The following is a 24,106-nucleotide window of genomic DNA, read 5'->3' on the forward strand; positions in this document are numbered from 1 at the left end:
CCAGTATTCTTAGTGTATACCGATCATCACACTTTTTATTTGGTTCTTATTTGCCACTTTTCATTCGAATCGTCTTTCGTTGTATTGCATGTATTCATTGGAATTGTTATTGCTTCGATACGACGATTAGGAGGGAACGGAGAGTGGTACATTCACGATCAAGGAAGTGGAAAGCAGGAGTTTGACAACGAAGGCATGCCCTCTCATCATATTTATCCCAGTTTTACAAATTGCATGCTATTTTATGTTTTACAAATATATATGCTATTTTATTCCAAGTAGCTAGCGTGTCGATTGACACACCAACCTTGATTCGCTTGTCGCCTTTTACTTGATACCCTGAGTAGAGATTATATAATAATCCTGATAGAGTAGAGATGCTTAGCACGCTAAATAATCATTAGGATACTTTCTATTGCCTCTTTGGAGGAATTGATCGACTTTCGGGTCACACATACCCTTTTGAAAGTTGTTGAGCTCGTTGAGCTAGGCTGGTTAGCCGTTGTGCTTCATCTACTCTCTCTCTTCTACTCTGGGTGAAATTTACCATCTAAACATGGCGCGAGCGACAGCTGAATCAAATGTTGAAGGAGTGATTGGCTGCCCTTCAAAAGTTGGAGGGAGCAATCTGTCGTTCGTGCCGCTTAAGGGTCCTAATAAGTCTTGGATTTGAAGATTGTGACAACCGTACAACCACATGCTATATGGGCACTGGCCTGGTTAAGTAAGTTAGTCAGCCTTAGGTGATGATGTCGCCGTACCGCAGATGAGGTGGCTGCCTACGGGCGAACCTTCGGCACAGATGGGGGGACCGGTTTGGGGACGTACTCTCAGTACCGTGCGCCAGACCCGGTGGGCATGTCACATCTATGGGGGATCTAGCTAAAAGACCTTGTCACGATCCCTCTGCCGGTACACCAATGGGTGTGTATTAAATCAGCGACGGCTGGTGGGCAACAAGACGGGGTTGTGTCGTGTGGGAAAAGTGTACAACCTCTGCAGAGTTAAAACTATTCGAATAGCCGTGTCCACGGTCATGGACGACACATGAATCTTTCTTGACATACAGGAACCTGTTTTGCTATTTCCCTCTTTGCCTCTCTCTCTCTCTCTCTCCTTTCCTCCTTTCCTTTGAATCTGAATCCTACGAGATACGTGAGTTGTCAAGGACAATCACATTGATGAGAAATATTACACTCATTATAAAACATGTTTTCGTCTAAAATGCTTTTATCAAATGTATTGCAAATAAAATTGGCTTTATGCAAATGAACCTACAGCCTTCCTTTGAAGCCTCATATAGATATATTAGGTCTTGCGTCGAGGGGGTGTGTTGAGTACTCTATGTACTCATGGCAATACTTTTGTTGATATTCAGAGTACTACCAAGACAAGGAAGACTATGACAACTACGATGACATTGAAGAGTGAGGCCTCGTGGACTACATCAACTGCCTGTGGCTGAGATGGAGTCACTTCGCGTTTTATTTATCCGTTGTGCTTTCTGATTGTAATGAATGTCACACTATGTGGCTATTCAAACTTTGTAATTAATCTTTTGTACGTATGTAATGATATACATTTCGCTGTGTCGTCAACATTGATCTTGGGATTGACGAGTAACACAGGAGGGTCGGAAAGTTAAGTTCCGGTTCTCACAGAAGTGGTATCAGAGCCGATGTTGACCTAGTCGCGTGGCCTTAGTTAGAATGGAAATCCTTAGTACTCGTATTTTAATAAAGATGTAGTTGACAAAAATAATAGGCTTCTTTTGTACTTGTCTCTCTCATTTAGCATTTACAAATTTTTTTTTTGCTGATCATTCTTCTCTTATTCAAATGTGCGTAGATGGCAGTACCTTCAACGCGACGGATTGAGGAGTTTGGGCACCTTGGACAGCAGTTTAGAGACATGTTGACGAGGTTGGGTTACGACCGTGACCCAGAAGTATCTGGACACACCATCCGCACACCGTGGAATGAGGAGATTGTTAGAGCTATGTTGGTGGTGTATCCGAACCATGCACTGCGTGGAAGTCGCGCAGGATCAAGCAGACACCAGTTCACTGCTGAAGGAGAGGACTTTGTGGATGCCACTATTCATGTGGTTCGCCGAGCGATGCATGGGATGGCGGGTACCTACCAGGATGAGCTACGCAACACTCCTTTCCGGTACTTTGCCTACCGAGACGATGGAGGTGTAATCCGTCAGAACATGAGGTACCAGAATGAAGATGATCCTACGCTCGTTCGCATGACCTCGCTCAATTTTGGACTGGAGCGTCGCCTTGTTGCAGTCACCGGTATGTTGGATGATGCCCGGCACCTTTGCCATCACTACCAGGACCGGATTGAGACTTTGGAAGAAAGGTTGGTGGAAGCCAACACGACCATAGCTGCTATGAACGCTGCACGTGAGGCTGCTGAGACTGCAATGGAGGACGCCATCATCGAAGCTCATGTGGAAAATGTCGCTGCACCGACCGTGCTCATGGGCGAAGGACAAGAGGAACCATTGCAGGGCCCTGCACCTAATGCACAGCGACAGAGGGCTGGGCACCATCCGTGCGAAGAAGCGCCGCTTGACAGCTCGAGCCATCGCACCGCCAATGCTTGCTCTTCCAGCACCACCGCCAGCACAAGAGGAACAAGCTGACCAGTCCCAGGAAGAAGAGGATCCGGAGGAGATGATTCCAGCAATTTCAGAAGGAGAAGATGCAGCTGAGCCTCACAACGACCTGCACTTTGTACCAGCGCCTGCCCAGCCTTATGCAGGTCTAGAACAGCATGGGTTCCTGGACGAGTAGTATAGCAAACCATGAGAGAGCCCTTTATTTAATATTATGCGAGAAAACGATGAGTTTTCCCTTTGCTTATGTGTCTAGTAGTAGATTGTACCGATCATGTGGTATATCTACTACAGTATCTTGAACCTTTTGTGTGAGATTTAAAGAATATTTCTTTGGATTTTCTCTGGCTTTGATGTGTTGTATACATGCAAATTCGTTTTGGGATAGTTTATTTTCCCCTTGTATACCCTAGTTCCAAACGACGATATCATCGATGCCAACTAAGTTTGTGGCCGCAAAGGATGGTGACACATACGTTAACATGCGACATGGAAACGATAAGATACCGGCTATTAGGAGTTGCCAAATCTTTTCTCTTAGGCTAAATCTCGGGGTCGAGATTCCTTTTAAGGGGGGTAGAATTGTAACATCCTTATTTTTACGGACTGAATTTTTTTTTCTTTTCTAAAACAATGGATGTTGCAACGCGGTCAAATAAAACAAATATTTTTTATTTAGAGTTGATAAAATTAATCCTAAATGTTTTGGAATTAATTTGACATATCAAAGTAGGATATTAATTTATCAAAGTGTTTCTTGTGTTTTGATATGGTTTCATTTGGATTTGCTAAATTTCTTCTCATTTGGTTTTCTCTAAAAATCCACTTTAAACTTAGTCATATACGATGCACATCCAGTGTGCATGCGTGTGCCTTAAACGTAGCTAGCCTACTCTATCTTTTCTTAATATTTCTTCTCTGTTAAATATTAAACCTATTAGTTCTAGTGATACACATATACTAGTATGCTCTGATTCTTTTTCTTTTCCGTTCCTAGTTACATTCCTCGACTCATGTCTCTCTCACCCTTGTCTATTCTTTTTCTCTTCTAGGCTGTACAAGCATGTATTTCTTTCAATGATTGTTTTCCCTTGCTATTGGCTGGCCTACTTCTACATGCACGCATGCAGCATCCAACGTATTTTCTTTCATGTCGTTGCTCTGTCTCTCTGTCGAAGCTAGCAGCAGCACGACACTACTTCAAAGCCCAGCTGAGGAAGCCCATTTAGGCCTAGCCGTTTGACTTGATCTTTGTTCGACTCGCAGATGAGACGCAGTCCAGAAACAGCGAAAGGCAGTGCTGCTCTTGCACTCGTTTTGATCGATTCGCATGCACACATGAACAAGTTGGAATCCCAACAGTTCAGAACGTCCAGACCCAGCCTAGCAAGGTGTTCCCTCTCAGTGCGCCAACTGACGCGCTGCTCGTCTTCGTCTCTCTACACACACGCTCGCTAAACGCTAGCTTTAAACATTAGAAACGGTAGCAGAAACTGCTGCCATTACCTGCCATAAACCTCTCTTTAAACATGTCAATTAGAGCATACCTTTCCCCTTATATACAGCCCTGATGGACGCCCACACCCTTCTCTTCCACCCCATGCTACTGCCAGAGCCATAGACTCACACAACAAGCCAATCTCGTGAGAGCGCCGTCGGACGCCGTTCGCGTTCCCGACGATTTGGGGCACGAAGGACGGATCTGCTGCGCCAGGAGGATCACGGAACGAAGGGGAGTTCATTCACGGAACCAGAAGGCCGAGCTGCTGACCATCGACGACACCCACGGCAACGCCCTCGACTTCGGCCACCGACTTCAACCACGAACTGCGTCGCGTTCGGTGAGCACCAGCAGAAACCCTCGCACACACACGGTTGGGATAGTTATGCCTACCTCCTAGACATGGTTTCCAGCCGTAGTTTTACAGTTTGTCGAGTCGCCGGTGAACCGAATGCCACTGGATGGCATCAGCGTTCTAGCACCTTGCACAACTCGAATGCGCACAAGCCCAACATAGAAAGTGTGGAAAATGCTCTTAGAAACCCAGTAGTGGTATTAGTTTTCGTAGTTGATGGGTGGATTTCGAAATTTATGGAATGCATGCATGTATGTGTGGACTGTTCATACGTTTTTCGTTGTCTAGACCGTAGTCTGCAACTTGCTAGAACAGCTGTAGATTGTTTCAGAGCATGCATACTAGGTTTGATACATATCGCTATATTCCATGCTTCTGGATGTCTACAAATCATTTGCTTCATTAGAAGGGATTATGAACTTACTAGTAGGTGTAGTTGCATATGCTTAGCTGCTATACTGCTGCTAGTCATGCATCTGTATTTTCATCAGTGCCTTGTTTGATCTTAGCTCATGCACATGCTTGACTAGAGTGTTGTTTGGTTTGCGTATGGTAAGCAGATCATGTCAAGTTTTTGGTACATTTTATTTTAGTAGCGACTGATTCAGTAAATTTTAGTGATGCATTTTAAATAGAGTTCTGCAATGGCTATGCATGCTTTGTCATAGGGCAAGTACTAGATTTCTTCGTGACTGTACGAGCATCCTTGCTATAGTGTGGTTCAGCCAGTTTGATTGTTTCAGTAGAGCATGCCAGGTTGCTATAAATAAAACATGATGTTGCTTATCATGATCTGAGACTAGAGTGATCATATGTTTTATTTTAGTGCTTGCTGTTCATCAGGTAGATTGATTCAGCATGCAATTCTTTATGAACTGAGTTAGTTCTTTATAAGATTACCACAATCCTTGATGTGTCTTGTTTGATCGGTAGCTCATAGATATAGTTAGTTATTGGTATTTATGAGGTAAGTGTCTTATGATGTGAAGACATATGTGTGGATTTTGTGGCTTATCGTTCATAGTGAATCATGTATCTACATACATGATGCTTAGTTCTTGTTATCCTAGTAGGTTGGGTTGATTAGTTTAGTTGCATTATAATTGTTGCTTGCAAATTACCATGTATAGGTTTATTTGCTATTTTAGATTAATATGTTCTCTGAATAGTTTGCTGCTGTTTAGAGCGATTATTTGCAACTGGTAGAATATACCATATTATTTCTATATGTTGCTTGGACTTCTTTTCTTATTATACCTTATGCTACAATAAAGGTAGAATTCATTTTATTGCATGATTAGGACTTGTTACACAAATTGAGTACTTGTTATCCATGAGGGTAGTATTGTTTAGTATTTTCTATATGCATTTTTGGACCGGTTTGTGGAAATAGAAGATTAGTTGATGTTGATGTTAGAATATTTATCTTTTATTAATACTAGATTTTGGTTTATTGTCTAGAAGGATATTTCGTTGTGTTTGCTTGGATCCAGTAGCATGTTAGTGTAGTGCATATGAGTTAGCTAATGTACTGCTGCTAGCTATTTCATAACGTACAGTTAGCTATCCATGTATCTTAGTTGCATCTTCCCATGTATTGCTACTAGTTGATTTATCATTGTATTCATGTTGTATAGATTCAACTCGTACTATGAACTGCTAGTTTGCACATGCTAGTCATCTAGTAGCTTGTACAGAGTGATTACCCATGCTTAGTTATAGCTGACTCACTATGAGTAGATCGATGTGTGCTACTTATTATTTTGCATTCAGCATGAATTGTTACATGGTAATTGCTAGCGTTAATTATTGCCGATCGTGCATCTTTTCTATAGTACTAGTTAGCTAGTTCAGTTATGTTTCAGTAGATAATATACAGTGGCTTGTTTACAGTAAGGTTGCCGAACATTACATTTTTGATTTGTGTCTGTCCCTCTTGCTTAAAGTTTAGCTGTGTGTTTAAACGCTAGATTTAATTACTAGACCCTATCAGCTTAGCTAGTTCATATGTGTGAACATCACATGAGTAATTCATTGGTATGCATACAAGTCTAGCTAGTGTGCGGTTTGTGAGTGCATTGTAAATTTAGACTATGCCACATTTTTAAAATATTTATGCTAATCAATATGGAGCGATCACGATGCCTTATCCGTTAGTACCCGAATCCCACACAAGCCATTTCGGTTCCCTTCCAGTATTCTTAGTGTATACCGATCATCACACTTTTTATTTGGTTCTTATTTGCCACTTTTCATTCGAATCGTCTTTCGTTGTATTGCATGTATTCATTGGAATTGTTATTGCTTCGATACGACGATTAGGAGGGAACGGAGAGTGGTACATTCACGATCAAGGAAGTGGAAAGCAGGAGTTTGACAACGAAGGCATGCCCTCTCATCATATTTATCCCAGTTTTACAAATTGCATGCTATTTTATGTTTTACAAATATATATGCTATTTTATTCCAGTAGCTAGCGTGTCGATTGACACACCAACCTTGATTCGCTTGTCGCCTTTTACTTGATACCCTGAGTAGAGATTATATAATAATCCTGATAGAGTAGAGATGCTTAGCACGCTAAATAATCATTAGGATACTTTCTATTGCCTCTTTGGAGGAATTGATCGACTTTCGGGTCACACATACCCTTTTGAAAGTTGTTGAGCTCGTTGAGCTAGGCTGGTTAGCCGTTGTGCTTCATCTACTCTCTCTTCTACTCTGGGTGAAATTTACCATCTAAACATGGCGCGAGCGACAGCTGAATCAAATGTTGAAGGAGTGATTGGCTGCCCTTCAAAAGTTGGAGGGAGCAATCCGTCGTTCGTGCCGCTTAAGGGTCCTAATAAGTCTTGGATTTGAAGATTGTGACAACCGTACAACCACATGCTATATGGGCACTGGCCTGGTTAAGTAAGTTAGTCAGCCTTAGGTGATGATGTCGCCGTACCGCAGATGAGGTGGCTGCCTACGGGAGAACCTTCGGCACAGATGGGGGGACCGGTTTGGGGACGTACTCTCGGTACCGTGCGCCGGACCCGGTGGGCATGTCACATCTTTGGGGGATCTAGCTAAAAGACCTTGTCACGATCCCTCTGCCGGTACACCAATGGGTGTGTATTAAATCGGCGACGGCTGGTGGGCAACAAGACGGGGTTGTGTCGTGTGGGCAAAGTGTACAACCTCTCGCAGAGTTAAAACTATTCGAATAGCCGTGTCCACGGTCATGGACGACACATGAATCTTTCTTGACATACAGGAACCTGTTTTGCTATTTCCCTCTTTGCCTCTCTCTCTCTCTCTCCTTTCCTCCTTTCCCTTGAATCTGAATCCTACGAGATACGTGAGTTGTCAAGGACAATCACATTGATGAGAAATATTACACTCATTATAAAACATGTTTTCGTCTAAAATGCTTTTATCAAATGTATTGCAAATAAAATTGGCTTTATGCAAATGAACCTACAGCCTTCCTTTGAAGCCTCATATAGATATATTAGGTCTTGCATCGAGGGGGTGTGTTGAGTACTCTATGTACTCATGGCAATACTTTTGTTGATATTCAGAGTACTACCAAGACAAGGAAGACTACGACAACTACGATGACATTGAAGAGTGAGGCCTCGTGGACTACATCAACTGCCTGTGGCTGAGATGGAGTCACTTCGCATTTTATTTATCCGCTGTGCTTTCTGATTGTAATGAATGTCACACTATGTGGCTATTCAAACTTTGTAATTAATCTTTTGTACGTCTGTAATGATATACATTTCGCTGTGTCGTCAACATTGATCTTGGGATTGACGAGTAACACAGGAGGGTCGGAAAGTTAAGTTCCGGTTCTCACATAGTTGGTGTACCCATTACCATTCGTTGACAACAACAAACACCTCTCAAAACAATTTTACTCCTGTTTTAAAAATGAAAAGCTCTAGCGCATGTTAATCCCTGCTTCCCTCTGCGAAGGGTCAATCTTTTACTTTTATGTTGTGTCTCCATCCTTTCTTTGAGAACTTTCTTGAGAGCACAACTGTCATTCTTAGTGTAATATGCTTGTCTCAAAATATGATTAATTGGGGTATAACTTTGATGCTTTTATCTTTGACAATCACTATTTCTAGGCTTTCTATGAACTTCAGAGGTGCCTGAGCATTTATGTTTTGCTGATCAAATATGGGCAAGCGAGATACCACTCTATCATACTCCTTTATGAACATTGCAATCCTGCTAATATACATGATTCATGATGCTTGTTATTAATTGTTGGTACCTTTCCATGATTGACATAGCTATTAGATGATCTTATTTGCATGTATCTTATTATGAACTGCCTAAGTGTTAGCCATAGCATGAGAATATTTACATCATATGAACAAATGTGTTCGTGAAAGTTCTTTTATCGCTCAGTTGTTAACTGAATTGCTTGAGGACAAGCAATAAGCTAGCTTGGGGGGAGTTGATACGTCCAAAACGTATCTACTTTCCCGAACACTTTTGCTATTGTTTTGCCTCTAATTTGTGTATTTTGGATGCAACTAACACGGACTAACGCTGTTTTCAGCAGAACTGTTCCGGTGTCTCGTTTTTGTGCAGAAATCCAACTTTCGGGAAAAACCTTGGAATTTATGCAGAAGGCCCTATTTTCCCCGAGAAGACTCACGGAGCCGAAGGGCAAGTCGGGTGGAGGCCCGAGGGCCCCACACCCTAGGGCGGCGCGGCCCAGGAGGGGGCGCGCGGCCCTAGCGTGTGGCCCCCTCGGCCGGCCTCCGATGCCCTCCTTCGGACTACTTATCGCCTTCGACCTAAAAACGCACGGGGAGAAGTCGAAGTCGCCAGAAACCCTCCAGAACGCCGCCACATCGCGAAACTCCGTCTCGGGAACCAGAAGTCTCCGTTCTGGCACTCCGCCGGGACGGGGAATTGGAGGAGATCATCGCCATCATCACCACCGACGCCTCTCCATCGACCAGCCATGTTTCCCCCATCCATGTGTGAGTAATTCCCCCGCTGTAGGCTGAAGGGGATGGTAGGGATTGGATGAGATTGGTCATGTAATAGTATAAGATTGTTAGGGCATAGTGCCTAGTGTCCAGTAATTGGTACTTTGATGATATTGTTGCAACTTGTTATGCTTAATGCTTGTCACTAGGGCCGAGTGCCATGATCTCAGATCTGAACATGTTATTATTTCATCATGATATTCATTGTTTATGGTCTTACCTGCAAGTTGTATACACATGTCATCTGTCCGGAACCAATGGCCCCGAAGTGACGAAATCGGGACAACCGGAGGGGATGGTAGTGATGTGAGGATCACATGTGTTCACGGAGTGTTAATGCTTTGCTCCGGTACTCTATTAAAAGGAGTACCTTAATATCCGATAGATTCCCTTGAGGCCCGGCTGCCACCGGTTGGTAGGACAAAAGATGTTGTGCAAGTTTCTCATTGCGAGCACGTACGACTATAATTGGAACACATGCCTATTGATTGCTTTGTACTTAGACACCGTTTTATTATTATCTGCAAATGCCCTGCTTGATTGTTACATGAGTTTCTCTCATCCATGCAACGCCCGTTATCCGTCCCCGTGCCTACAGTATTTTAATCCTGCTTTTTACTATAATCACTACTGCTATTTCCGTTACTTTGCTGCTGTTATTTCACTACTGCTACTGCCATAAAACTGTTACTACTGATAAACTTTTGTGAGCAAGTCTGTTTCCAGGTGCAGCTGAATTGACAACTCCGCTGTTAAGGCTTTCAAGTATTCTTTGTCTCCCCTTGTGTCGAATCAATAAATTGGGTTTTACTACCCGTGAAGACTGCTGCGATCCCCTATACTTGTGGGTCATCACCGGTCATATGACTTGTGGCTCCACTATCAACCATCCATTTAGCGCCACCGGAAGCATAGTTCTACAAAGAATCAAGTCTTGGATTTAGGTACCCATTTTTCAATGGGTCCTAGCATGTTAGTAACAAGGGGTTTGGGAACCCAAATAGTCCAATCAACATTGTCCTCTTGAGGACCAATGAAGCGAGCACGAATATGTCCATAGTAATCAACAAAAAGAACATGAGAAGGGTTGTTAGAGCCGGCGAAACCCTTCGAGGTGGAGTTGGGTACTCCATCCCTTCTTGATCTAGCATCGCTCTCCTCAAGGTTGATCTCCATGTTCTCCTTGTTCTTCTTCTTCTTGGTCCTCTTATTCCTCTTCCTCTTTGGCTTGGTAGCCACTCCTCCTTCATTGCAAGAGCCCTCTTTGGCTCCAATGACTCCTTCCAAGTACTTGGTTTGAACTTGGAGTCTATCAATTTTGGCCTTCAAACGATTGACTTCATCTTCATGCTCCGGGTGTGGATGACAAATATCAAACACTTGGACTTCCTTTGCCTTGTTCACCCGGAAATGTTCCATCAAAGCTTCTTCTTGGAGAGAGTTCATCTTCATGAGTATACGCTTGTCACTCTCCAACTTGGCAATGTCACTTTCATGAATGCAACACGCACGATCCTTGCTCAAAGAAAAACACTCCTTCAATGCTCCCTCTTGCATGGAATTGACCTCCATGAGCTTGGCTTACCTCCTCTTCAAGGCGGCTATTTCTTCCTCATGATCACAACACGTGGCCTTCTCCTTGCTCATGCGGAGACATTCCACCAAAGACTCTTCTTGCATGCTACTAAAACTCAATAGCTTGGCCTTGGTGGTCTCAAGAGTGGCAATTTCTTCTTCATGGTTGCAACATGAGGTCTTCTCCTTGCACAAGCGGAAATATTCATCCAAGGCTTCTTCTTGAAGATCATTGACCTCCAAGAGAAGAGCATTGTGCTTTCTCAAGGAAGCAACTTGATCAACAAGCTCGTCATGGCAAGAGTTGGGGTCTTCATCATCTTTCTCTTTGTTAGCTTCCTCGAGAGAGAGCATCTTCTTTTTGAGCTCACCCATCAAACCAAGAGCATGGTCTCGGTCCTTGATGAGTTGGGAGACAATAGCCTTGTTGGAATCTTCAAGAACGATGACACTAGCTTCAAGAGACATGCGCAAATTTTGTTCCTCTTCAAGTGCTTGATTGATAGAGGCAATCTCATTTTCCGCCTCCCTTTCAAGCCTCTCCTTCTCCTCTATAAGGTCTTGTGCCGCACCAAGTTGGGTCAAGAGAGCCCCAACATGAGTCTTGGTATCCCCTTGCATGTTAGTGAGAAAAGAATCCAAACCCATAACCTCACGCTTAATGGTGAGACTAGTGGCATCATCAATATACAAAGCATTAGTTGAAGATGAGAGTTTGGAAGGGGGTTCTACCTCCGAGGATACCTTTGCCATAAGGCAATGAGCGTTGTGGGTGATGAGGTTCTCATTAGGAGAGTCGAAGAGGGAGATAGAGGGAGTGGTAATGGCGATGGCGGCCACTCCCTCTCCTTCCTTGTTGGAGCTCTTGTCCTCATGTTTTTCATCCTCATCGGAGGAGTACTCTTCTCGAATGATGAAGGCTCTAGGCTTCTTGGTGAAGGAGACCTTGTCGTCATCGGGCTTGGGGGAGTACTTCGAGAATCCTTTGGAGAGAGACTTGAACTTTTCTTTGCGAACAAGCCTTCCACCATTATCTTCTCTTCTCTCAAACATGCAATCCGCAACAAAATGACTCTTGTCGCTGCAATTGTAGCATGTTCTCCCCCTTTGCCCCTCCTTTGGACTCTTGGAGAAGCTTCTTGGAGACTCACGTGATCTTCTTGGTCTTGTGCTTCGGGACTTGTTTCCGTCCCAAAATTTCTTGGCGGCGAGAGCCATGTGCTCATGATAGTTGGTCTTGAGATCATCCGGTCCCCACTCAATGGGATCCTCATCGCTTTCACTAGTCTCATGTACCTTCATCTTCAATGCAAGGTTGGGCTTGCGGGTGTTGTGAGCGCGAGCAACAAGATCCTCCGCATTCTTTTTGGAGATGTCCAAAGCGATGACTTCACTAAGAACTTCATCGGATGTCATAGCACGGAAGGAGGCGTTTTGGTGGATGGCCGTCAACTTCACTTCCTCATAAGGGAGGATAGCGTTGTAGAACTTGCGCTTGATCCAATGGTCATCCACAAACGTTGCTCCAAGATCTTGCATTTGTACGGCAAGAGCGATGAGGCGCCGGTACATTTCTTCGGGGGACTCTCCTTCATTCATGATGAAGTTGTCGGCCATGTTGTTCACTTCATCGAAACGAGAGTTTTGGATGCTCGCATTTTCGAGGAAGAGCTTGTCGAGTTTATCCCATGCTTCCTTGGCGGTCTTGAGCGAGCGGTGATACGTCCAATTTGCATCACTATTTTATATCATAATTTGCTATTATTCATTGATATATTTCATATTGGGACACAATACTTATGTTATTTCATCTATTTTGCATGTTTCATCATTATTGGAGGATCGAACACCGGAGCCAGGATTCTGCTTGGAAAAAGCACCGTCGAACGCAATATTTCGGAAGATCAAGCTGTGGAAGGAAATTATACCAAAAATCCTATTTTTCAAGATGACGAAGGAAGCCGGAAGGAGGAGCCGGGGAGGAGCCGGGGTGGGCCCACACCCTAGGGCGGCGCGGCCCGGGCCCTGGCCGCGCCGCCATGTGGTGTGAGGGGCCCACGACCCCTTTCGCCTCCTTTTCTTCGCCAAACCCTTCGTCCCGAAGACCTAAGCCGAGAGGGGTACCTCACGAAGAGTTACAGCCGCCTCTGCGGGGCGGAGAACACCAGAGAGAAAAGAGCTCTCCGGCGGGCAGGAATCCGCCGGGGAAATTCCCTCCCGGAGGGGGAAATCGACGCCATCGTCACCGACATCGAGCTGGACATCATCACCATCACCATCATCATCATCTCCACCATCATCACCGCCGTCATCACCGCTGGACACCGTCACCGCCGTAGCAATTTGGGTTTGATCTTGATTGTTTGATAGGGGAAACTCTCCCGGTATCGATCTATACTTGTTGTTGATGCTATTGAGTGAAACCATTGAACCAAGTTTATGTTCAGATTGTTATTCATCATCATATCACCTCTGATCATGTTCCATATGATGTCTCGTGAGTAGTTCGTTTAGTTCTTGAGGACATGGGTGAAGTCTAAATGTTAGTAGTGAACTATGGTTGAGTAATATTCAATGGTGTGATATTTAAGTTGTGGTGTTATTCTTCTAGTGGTGTCATGTGAACGTCGACTACATGACACTTCACCATTTATGGGCCTAGGGGAATGCATCTTGTATTCGTTTGCTAATTGCGGGGTTGCCGGAGTGACGAAACCTAAACCCCGTTGGTATATCGATGCGGGAGGGATCGCGGGATCTCGAGTTTAAGGCTGTGGTTAGATTTATTCTTAATTACTTTCTTGTAGTTGCGGATGCTTGCAAGGGGTATAATCACAAGTATGTATTTAGTCCTAGGAAGGGCGGTACATTAGCATAGGTTCACCCACACAACACTTATCATAACAATGAAGATTATTTAGCCGTATGTAGCGAAAGCACTAGACTAAAATCCCATGTGTCCTCGAGAACGTTTGGTCATTATAAGTAAACAAACCGGCTTGTCCTTTGTGCTAAAAGGATTGGGCCACTCGCTGCAATTGTTACTCTCGCATTTTACATACTCGTACTTTATTCAATTGTTACATCAAAACCCCCTGAATACTTGTACGTGAGCATTTACGGTGAATCCTTCATCGAAACTGCTTGTCAACACCTTCGCTCCTCGTTGGGATCGACATTCTTACTTATCGAAGATACTACGATACACCCCTATACTTGTGGGTCATCAAGACTATTTTACGGCGCCGTTGCCGGGGAGTGAAGCGCTATTGGTAAGTGGAATTGGTAAGGAAAACCTTTCTTGTTGTGCTGATTTTATTTACTGCTTGCTGCCATAAGTCATTATGGAGAGATCTTCTCTTCAATTTCTATTTGGGAAATCTACTACTACTGCAACGGTAGTAGATGAGGCGCCAGGTGAGGAAGTGATACCATATAAAATACCTATGAAAATTATTGAACGTGTTATGGATAACCGCTATGAAGGGGATGGAGCTGTCCACCCCGGTGATCATTTACTTGTTTTTGCATGAATTATGCGGGTTATTCAAATGTGCGGGTATTGCTATGGATGAAGTGAGGAAGAAATTATTCTCTTTATCGCTGTCCGGTAAGGCGGCGCATTGGTATAAATTCTTGGATAATGGGGATTCTCTTGAATGGAATGATATTGTGCCCCGGTTTTATTCTAAGTTCTATCCTCCAAGTGAAATTCATAAGGATCGGAATCGCATATATAATTTTTGGCCTCATGATGGAGAAAGTATTGCCCAAGCGTGGGGGAGATTGAAGTCTTTAATGCTCAAATGCCCCATTCATGAGCTTCCTGGTAATGTTATTATTGATAATTTCTATGCAAGACTTTCTTTTCAAGACAAGACTTTCTTTGGATACTTCTTGTTACGGATCATTTACACGCAACAAAGAAGAGTTTAAAAGGGACCTTCTTGATCGAATCCAAGAAAATGCTGAAGGTTGGGAGAACGACAAGGATAGAGAATCGGGTATAATTTATGATTATAAATGCATTGAAGCTTTTATGGATACTGATTTATTTCGTAATATGAGTGCTACATATGGTCTTGATTCCCAAGTTGCTTGTAAATCTTTATAAAGCTTTTGCCTCTCATTATGAATTGCCTAAGAAGAATTTTGATAAGTATCATGAACCATATAAAGATAAAATTGATTCATCTATTAATAAGTGTGTTGTAATTGAAGCTGCTGATCGTGTTATTCCTGAAGCTTATATTGAAAAAACTCCTTTCCCTGCTAAAATGAAAGAGTACTCTGTTATAAATAGTGCGGTTCATAAAAGTGAAAAGAAACCTAGAGAACACTGAAGAACAAATAAAAATTGAACTTGCTTGTTGCAATAGTTAAAGATCTTGTGATTTGAAAATGTTGAGGATGGTCATATTATTTTCTGTGAAGATGCTTCTAATATTGTTTCACATCCTAATAAACCCAAACAAGCTAGTGTTCCTATGCTATCTGTTAAAATTGGTGATCATTGCTATTATGGATTATGTGATATTGGTGCAAGTGTTAGTGCTATTCCGTATGAGCTTTACACGGAGATTATGCACGAAATTGATTCTTGTGAACTTGAAGATATTGATGTGGTTATTCAGCTGGCTAATAGAGAAACTATTTCACCAATTGGTATTGTCCGAGATGTGGAAGTTTTATGCGGTAAGATTAAATATCCTGCTTGACTTTTTGGTACTTGGTTACTGCTGCTAGTGATTATTCTCCTATCATTTTTGGTAGACCTTTTCTAAATACTTGTGGAGCTATTATAGATTGCAAGAAAGAGAAAATTTTGACTAAATTTGCTTGGTGAATCTTATGAGTTTAACTTCTCTAAATTTACTAAAACTCCTTATAAAGCTGATTTGCCTAGTAATGATTTTAAAATGGAGCAGTGTGCATCTATTGTTCTTGTTCCTAACAATCCTTTGCGGCAACATTTGGAGGATAGCGAGAGTGAAATTTTTAGGAAAGAAAGAGATGAACTTGAGGAAATTTTTCTTCGCCAACCTATTCTCAAGCATGATTTACCGGTGGAAGATTTGGGTACAACACCGCCACCAAAGGAAGATCCTGTTTTTGATTTAAAGCCTTTACACGATAATCTTAAATATGCTCATATTGATGATAAGAAAATATATCCTGTTATTATTAGTTCTAAGCTTACAGAGTTTGAAGAAGAAAGGTTATTGGAAATATTGAAGAAACACCGAGGAGCTATTGGCTACACTCTTGATGATTTGAAGGGGATTTCTCCATCTATTTGCCAACATGCTATTAATATGGAAGATGATGCAAAGCCTGTTGTTGAACCTCAGCGTCGTCTAATTCCGAAGATGAAGGAAGTGGTAAGGAATGAGGTATTACGACTTCTTGAAGCTGGTATTATATATCCTATTGCTGATAGTAGATGGGTTAGTCCTGTACATTGCGTTCCCAAGAAAGGAGGTATGACTGTTGTGCCTAATGATAATGATGAGCTCATTCCTCAAAGAGTAGTTGTAGGGTATAGAATGTGCATTGATTTTCGAAAAGTTAATAAAGTTACTAAGAAAGATCATTACCCTTTACCATTTATTGATCAAATGCTAGAAAGATTGTCTAAAAATACTCATTTTTGCTTTCTTGATGGTTATTACGGATTTTCACAAATTCTTTGTTAAAGCTAAAGATCAAGAGAAAACCACCTTTACTTGTCCCTATGGAACTTATGCTTATAGACGTATGCCTTTTGGTTTATGTAATGCTCCTGCTACTTTTCAAAGATGCATGTCTGCTATTTTTCATGGTTTTTGTGAAAGTATTGTAGAGGTATTCATGGATGATTTTTCCGTTTATGGGAATTCTTTTGATAGTTGCTTGCGAAACCTTGATAAAGTTTTGCAGAGATGTGAAGAAACTAACCTTGTTCTTAATTGGGAGAAATGCCACTTTATGGTTAATGAAGGAATTGTATTGGGACATAAAATTTACGAGAGAGGTATTGAAGTTGATAGAGCTAAAGTTGAAGCAATTGAGAAGATGCCCTATCCGAGGGATGTTAAAGGTATTCGTAGTGTTCTTGGTCATGCTTGGGTTTTATAGGAGGTTTATTAAAGATTTCTCCAAGATTTCAAAGCCTCTTACTAATCTTCTTCAAAAAGATGTACCATTTGTTTTTGATGATGATTGTAAGGAAGCTTTTGAAACTCTTAAGAAAGCCTTAACAAGCTGCTCCTATAGTTGAACCTCCTGATTGGAATTTACCATTCGAAATTATGTGTGATGCTAGTGATTTTCTTTGTAGGCGTTGTTCTTGGACAGCGAGTAGATAAAAAACTGAATGTTATTCATTATGCTAGTAAAACTCTTGATGCTTGCTCAAAGAAATTATGCTACAAGCTGAAAAGGAATTATTAGTTGTAGTCTTTGCTTGTGATAAATTTAGATCTTATATTGTTGATTCAAAAGTTACTATTCATACTTGATCATGCTTGCAATTAGATACCTAATGACAAAGAAAGATGCTAAGCAGAGGCTTATTAGATGGGTACTTCTTTTGCAAGAATTTGATTTACATATTGTAGATAGGAAAGGTGCTTGATAATCCTGTTGCTTGATAATTTGTCTAGATTGGAAAATATTGCTTATGATCCTGTTCCTGTTAATGATAGTTTTCCAAATGAACAATTGGCTGTGATAAAGGTGAGCTCGCGAGACAGGTCCTTGGTATGCTGATTATGCTAACTTTATTGTTTCCAAGTACTTGCCTCCAACCTTTTCAGCTCGGCAAAGGAGGAAATTCTTTTATGATTTGAGGCATTATTTACGGGATGACCCACACTTATATAAAGAAGGAGTGGATGGTATTATGCGAAGATGTGTTCCCGAATATGAACAACAAGAGATATTGAGTAAATGTCATGGTAGTGCTTATGGAGGACATCACGCGGAGAAAGAACCGCGCAAAAAGTTCTACAATCAGGTTTTTATTGGCCAACTCTCTTCAAGGATGCGAGAAAGTTTATTTTATCTTGTGATGAATGCCAAAGGGTTGGTAATATCTCCGGACGCAATGAAATGCCTATGAATTATACTCTTGTTATTGAACCGTTTGATTGTTGGGGATTTGACTTCATGGGACCTTTTCCCTCTTCAAAAGGTAACACTCATATACTTGTTGCTTGTTGATTATGTTACTAAATGGGTGGAAGCCATACCTACAAAAAGTGCTGATGGTGAGACCTCTTTAAAAATGCTTTTAGATATTATTTTTCCTAGATTTGGAGTGCCTAGATATATTATGACTGATGGAGGTTCTCATTTTATTCATGGAGGTTTTAGAAAAACTCTTGCTAAGTATGGTATTAATCATAGAATTGCTTCCGCTTATCATCCTCAAACTAGTGGTCAAGTAGAATTATCAAATAGAGAGATTAAATCTATCTTGCGAGAAAACCGTTAATAAATCTAGAAAGAATTGGGCTAGTAAATTGAAGGATGCACTATGGGCTTATAGAACTGCTTATAAAAACCCCATGGGAATGTCACCTTATAAAATGGTTTACGGAAAAGCTTGTCATTTACCTTTAGAGCTAGAACACAAAGCTTATAGGGTCTGTTAGAGAATTAAATAAAGATCCTAAACTTGCCGGTGATAAGAGGTTGCTACAATTAAGTTCTCTAGATGAATGGAGAAGTGAAGCTTATGAAAATGCTAAACTCTTTAAAGAAAAAGTTAAAAAATGGCATGATAGGAGGATCATCAAAAGAGAGTTTAATATTGGGGATAAAGTCCTATTGTATCGGTCTCGTCTCGGATTCTTTGCGGGGAAATTACTCTCGAAATGGGAAGGACCATATGTTGTCGAGGAGGTGTATCGCTCGGGAGCAATCAAGATTAGCTCTCTCCAAGGCAATGCTACGCAAGTGGTGAATGGACAAAGACTCAAGCATTATATCTCGGGTGATTCTTATAATGTTGATGTTGATATTATTCAAGTGGAAACACCGGAAGCTTTCATCAAAGGACAAATTGACGGTCCGCGCGAACTCGACTTTGAATAGGTAACGATCTTGGTAATGAAAAGTACGCAATTTACTTTCCGAACAATATTTTCGCTGTTTTTGGAAAATATGAGAAATTACGAGTTCGAAACGGAGTGGAAAGGACGCACGAGGGCGTGGCACCATAGGCCGGCGCGGCCTAGCCGGGCCCGCGCCGACCTAGGGTTTGGCCACCCCGTCGCCCCTTTCCGAGCTACGGTTCGATCCGGTACTTTCCTTTTGTCGAGAAATTTTTTGCTATATAATCCCCGGACCCCTGGAGGTCCGTATATCGTGTTCTCGACGTGTTTTGTTTCGAGTTGTTTCTGCCGGGATTTGCTTCGGATCTAGAGCCACCATGTCTTCGTCGGAAGCTCCGAAGGACAACTCCGGCAAGGATGTTGGCAACTTGTACATGGAGGAGCTGAAGATGCACCCCAAGGAGTTGCTGCTCGTTGAAGGAGAAGCTGCAGGTCAAGGATGTCCAGGGTCCTAAAGGAGAAGGAAGCCTGGAAGACAGGATGGAGAAGCTAGAACAAGAGGTTTTCAAGTACAAGAAGATGGCTGAGCGTGAGGTGGATATCTTCCACGAGATTGTGTCCGAACTCATTGCTTGAACATGAGAAGGAAGCTGGAAAGCTTTGGAGCGACATCCTCTCACTTCACGACACCACCAACAAGCTCCAAGCACAACTCTATGACGTTCGGAATCAAAGCTGTGAGTATGAAAACAGGTTTAAATACATAAGCCGTCGTTGCCGGTTTCGGGATTCCGAGACCAAGATGTCGTTTCTTGATGGAGAGCCTCTTCCTTGGAAGTACGATGACGGGAATTCATCACCACCATCTCCTCGGGAGTAATTCATCATCGGTATTGGCATCCCCTTGGTTTGTTCCAAGCTTGGGGGAGTGCTGCGGTATCACATTATCACTACCTTTTACTTTTATTGTCAAGTAGTGTCATATCATGAATAGGGAAGTTATCGTATAAGATGGGTTGCGTTTGGAAGTATCTCTCCTTTAGTTGTCTATGTATCCCTTGGTGTGAGTTATCGATATGGAATATTAATGAGAAGTCTTATCATTTACATATTGCACATCTTATTTTAGTTTGCAATCTCTATGATTCATCTTGTTGTTAGTATTGGTATCACTTTGGGAGCATTGAATAAATCTATTTGGTTTTGGCAAACTTAGCATTGGTCAATAGCAACAACACTTTGAGGTTTAAATAGAAAAGAGAAATACATGTAGATGTTTCATTGTCTTTCTTGTTAGCTCATAGCTCATTATTCTGAAGTTAAAATTGTTTGTGCTTACAAGGAAGATGCATGATTGTTTCTATCATATGTATATTTGTTTGTTTCCCTCGACTCTTATGCTTGCTAATTAACCTTGCTAGCCAAAGACACTGTGCTGAGAGGGAATACTTCTCGTGCATCCAAACCTTCAACCAAACCTATGTTATTTGTGTCCACCATACCTACCTATTACATGGTATTTTACTGCCATTCCAAGTAAATACTTCATGTGCTACCTTTAAACAATTCAAAACTTAGTATCTCTTATTTGTGTCAATGTTTCATAGCTCATGAGGAAGTATGTGGTGTTTTATCTTTCAATCTTGTTGGGCAATTTCCACCAATGGACTAGTGGCTTCATCCGCTTATCCAATAATTTTGCAAAAAGAGTTGGCAATGGTATTCCCAGTCCCAAATTAATTAAACTAAATAGACACTCCTCCATGGTATGTGATTGATGGACGGCACCCGAAGGATTCGGTTAGCCATGGCTTGTGTAAGCAAAGGTTGGGGGGAGTGTCATCATCATCATAAAGCTAAAATAAAAAGGCACTCCTTCATGGTATGAGATTGTTGGCAGGCACCTGAGGATTCGGTTAGCCATGGTTTGTGAAAGAAAGGTTGGAAGGAGTGCCACACAAAATGAAAATATTATGGGAGCCGCTCTTAGGAGGTTGTCCGGCAAGGGGGTTAGAGTACCCGCTACCAGTCGTTGACAACAACAAACACCTCTCAAAATGTTACTTTTATTATCTCTATATGATTTCAAAGCTGAAAGAGCTCTAGCACATGATTTAATCCCTGCTTCCCTCTGCGAAGGGCCTGTCTTTTACTTTATGTTGAGTCGGTAAACCTATTTCTCTCCATCTCAAGCAAGCATTTGAGTAGTTGTGATCAAACCATTATATTGTGATTTGCTACATCATGTCTTTTATTCTTCCTTGTTTAGTACAAGTTTTATCTGAATGAATATAGCTTTGCAAGTTATCAATGATTATGAAGAGACCATTATGATTGAGTATGCAAGTTGTGCATTATAAACTTTAACATGAGAGCGCTGCTCAATAAGATAAATATAATCTATTAATTGTTCTCTGACCAAGAACGAAGTTTGCCATCACCAATTATGATTTCTCATGCACCTTTACTTGTGATTACCTTATACTTGTTTCAATATGAGTTATAAGAGGTTGTTTACTATAATGTCCTGTGTGAATGAATATGATGTTTCTTGTCCAGTATTTTGGTTATCGACTCTTCACTCCATAAACATGTGGTCATGTCTATTGAGTTCAGTTTCGCTTGGGGACAAGCGAAGTCTAAGCTTGGGGGGAGTTGATACGTCCAATTTGCATCACTATTTTATATCATAATTTGCTGTTATTCATTCATATATTTCATATTGGGACACAATACTTATGTTATTTCATCTATTTTGCATGTTTCATCATTATTGGAGGATCGAACACCGGAGCCGAGGATTCTGCTGGAAAAAGCACCGTCGAACGCAATATTTCGGAAGATCAAGCTGTGGAAGGAAATTATACCAAAAATCCTATTTTTCAAGATGACGAAGGAAGCCGGAAGGAGGAGCCGGGAGGAGCCGGGGTGGGCCCACACCCTAGGGCGGCGCGGCCCAGGCCACGGCCGCGCCGCCATGTGGTGTGAGGGGCCCACGACCCCTTTCGCCTCCTTTTCTTCGCCAAACCCTTCGTCCCGAAGACCTAAGCCGGAGAGGGTACCTCACGAAGAGTTACGGCCGCCTGCGCGGGGCGGAGAACACCGGAGAGAAAAGAGCTCTCCGGCGGGCGGGAATCCGCCGGGGAAATTCCCTCCGGGAGGGGAAATCGACGCCATCGTCACCGACATCGAGCTGGACATCATCGCCATCACCATCATCATCATCTCCACCATCATCACCGCCGTCATCACCGCTGGACACCGTCACCGCCGTAGCAATTTGGGTTTGATCTTGATTGTTTGATAGGGGAAACTCTCCCGGTATCGATCTATACTTGTTGTTGATGCTATTGAGTGAAACCATTGAACCAAGTTTATGTTCAGATTGTTATTCATCATCATATCACCTCCGATCATGTTCCATATGATGTCTCGTGAGTAGTTCGTTTAGTTCTTGAGGACATGGGTGAAGTCTAAATGTTAGTAGTGAACTATGGTTGAGTAATATTCAATGGTGTGATATTTAAGTTGTGGTGTTATTCTTCTAGTGGTGTCATGTGAACGTCGACTACATGACACTTCACCATTTATGGGCCTAGGGGAATGCATCTTGTATTCGTTTGCTAATTGCGGGGTTGCCGGAGTGACGAAACCTAAACCCCCGTTGGTATATCGATGCGGGAGGGATCGCGGGATCTCGAGTTTAAGGTCTGTGGTTAGATTTATTCTTAATTACTTTCTTGTAGTTGCGGATGCTTGCAAGGGGTATAATCACAAGTATGTATTTAGTCCTAGGAAGGGCGGTACATTAGCATAGGTTCACCCACACAACACTTATCATAACAATGAAGATTATTTAGCCGTATGTAGCGAAAGCACTAGACTAAAATCCCATGTGTCCTCGAGAACGTTTGGTCATTATAAGTAAACAAACCGGCTTGTCCTTTGTGCTAAAAAGGATTGGGCCACTCGCTGCAATTGTTACTCTCGCATTTTACATACTCGTACTTTATTCAACTGTTACATCAAAACCCCACGAATACTTGTACGTGAGCATTTACGGTGAATCCTTCATCGAAACTGCTTGTCAACACCTTCTGCTCCTCGTTGGGATCGACATTCTTACTTATCGAAGATACTACGATACACCCCCTATACTTGTGGGTCATCAAGCGGATATGAGCGCGGTCCTTTGGCGTGACGGCCATGTGAATCATGTTGATGGCGGTGGCGTTGAGTTGGTCATACACCACATCTCTTCTTGTCAAGCTCTTTGGGTCTCGTGGTGAGTAGCCTTCCTCAATGATGCACCAAAGCTTGGTAGATGCGCTGCGCACATGTGAACGCATTAAGAATTGCCAATTTTCAAAGTTATTTGACTCAAGTAACGGTGGTGAACCATGCGACAAGATATGTGGCATAGGTATTGGAACGTTTATGGTGTAATCACTTGGTGGTGGCACCGCATGATTACTCCCTAGACGTTCCGCAACCGATGTCTCATCCTTCCCCTTTGTTGAAGTGCCGGTCTCCCCGAGCCCTTCCTTTTGTGGATCTTTTGTCGATTGCGCGACAAAATCAACAAGAGGAAATGGGTTAACTTTTGGTGGGGGATCCTCGGCACTTTCCTTGGGATCTACGATAGGGGTCGATTTTTGAGCAACCAACTCCATCATCATTGCCTTCATTTGGTTAACGATGGATGACTCCAATTTCTTGAGGTCATCCAACGTAGCCGTTGTGCTATCGATGGGAGATGATGGAGTGGGTGGCACAAGGGAAGGTGACCCATTCGCCACACCCGCATCTTGTTCGGCCATTTCTTAGGCGGTAAAGCCCAAGCAAGAAAACCTTGCTCTGATACCACTTGAATGGATCGTAGCGAACAAGAGGGGGGTGAATGGTTGCTACGTCAAGTTTTAAGCTTTTTCAATTTTAGTGCAACGGAAGGTAAAGGTGATTGCTTTAGTGGTGTTGGTGATCCTACAATGATCCTAGAACAAGTGCA

This window comes from Lolium rigidum, chromosome 1 (assembly GCF_022539505.1).
Source record: "Lolium rigidum isolate FL_2022 chromosome 1, APGP_CSIRO_Lrig_0.1, whole genome shotgun sequence".
NCBI classification, from domain to species: domain Eukaryota; kingdom Viridiplantae; phylum Streptophyta; class Magnoliopsida; order Poales; family Poaceae; genus Lolium; species Lolium rigidum.